At 37.3% G+C, this 1,383-nt stretch overlaps 1 protein-coding gene across 1 annotated transcript in view; it reads left to right on the forward strand.

The window, feature by feature from the left end:
* The window catches only part of LOC107724831 (protein diaphanous homolog 2-like), a 471,924-nt gene that overhangs the window by 141,057 nt on the left and 329,484 nt on the right, over window positions 1-1,383 (forward strand). The gene's annotated exons all lie outside the window — the stretch shown is intronic.

The following is a 1,383-nucleotide window of genomic DNA, read 5'->3' on the forward strand; positions in this document are numbered from 1 at the left end:
TTATTACGATTATTATGCATTTATTTATTCATTAACATTACTAGTGTATAAAATCACATGAACACTCTTTAGATTTTAAAGTGTTATTTATTGCTGCCTTTTGAAACAGAAACAACACAGTAACCAATAATAGGCCCACAGCACAAAATAATAATAATAAAGACAAACAAAAGTCCATCTCTCCTATTGGAATTAAAAAAGGGACACCTCTGCTCTGTAAACATCCATGACAGTATTTTCCTTTTGAAAATAACTAATTAAAAAGTATTTAGTGTTTTCATTTTGTACATTCTTTATTTCTTTTGGACCTGAGGTAGAGAACTTGGAAACATGGTGAAAAAAAATCTTGTTGGTTTTTGACATGAATAAAACAGGGATAATAAATACCAATGTTAACCAAGCATTATTAATATAAGACTAATATTAATTTTATTTATCCCACAGGGGAAACTAAATGAGGGGAATAAACGGAACTATTATTGTAATCAACTGTTTGTAGAGAGACACGCAGGCGCAGGTAGACTATTTCACACACGCAACTGTCACCTCTCTCTCTCTCTCTCTTGATCAATCGATCGAATAAGTAGCTAAATGTTATAATTAATTAATTCAAATTAGTGTGATCTTACCGCATTATTTCATCTCTGTCTGATCTGAAGCGGGCCGTAGCTTCACGTCGATTGATTTTGGTTTTTAAAATTGTTCAATGCACAGCTAGCCGTGTATTATCCCTTATGCATTTGCTCTTTAGCAGCAGTTTTTTTACGGCAATATTTAAATGACACCCTGGTCATTCGTGGTGTACCCAAAATGCTCCAACACTATCGACTTCAGTCATTTCTCTGGTGGAAATAAAGCTTCTCTGTTGGTCCCTCTGTCATTAGACTAGTTAATCTAGTGTGTGTAGTAGCCTCCGTTTCTCTGATAAGCACGGCATTTTAAGATGGTGTACCGCTAGTGTAACTTTGTTTTCGTTTTGCGCAAGTTGCAACTGTTCTGTTCCGTGCAACAGAAACACTCGGTTTAGCGAAGCCTTTACGATTAATTAACCGTGACGTTTTAAAGCGCGGTTAATCGCTGCATCCCTAACTGTGATGCCGTCTCCCAGCAGGACGAGACTCAGTCCAACTGCTCTGCACATCCCATCATCGGTTCTCTTTTAGCAGTTCAGTCAATGTACTGTTAGGAGTAACTGAATAACTCGGGATATTGGTTTATTTCGCGTCAGAGGAGTGTCAGGCACGTTTATAAACCGAATAAATTAAGTAATTTGTGGATTAGTGCATACTGGAGACGCGAACCGATTCAAACGATCAGTTCGATTTGGTGAACTGGTTTGACCGGTTCACTAAGAAGATCCGGTTAAATAGAACGATTCGTTCG

This window comes from Sinocyclocheilus rhinocerous, unplaced genomic scaffold (genome assembly GCF_001515625.1).
Source record: "Sinocyclocheilus rhinocerous isolate Xijiao unplaced genomic scaffold, SAMN03320098_v1.1 scaffold1687, whole genome shotgun sequence".
Lineage (NCBI taxonomy): Eukaryota > Metazoa > Chordata > Actinopteri > Cypriniformes > Cyprinidae > Sinocyclocheilus > Sinocyclocheilus rhinocerous.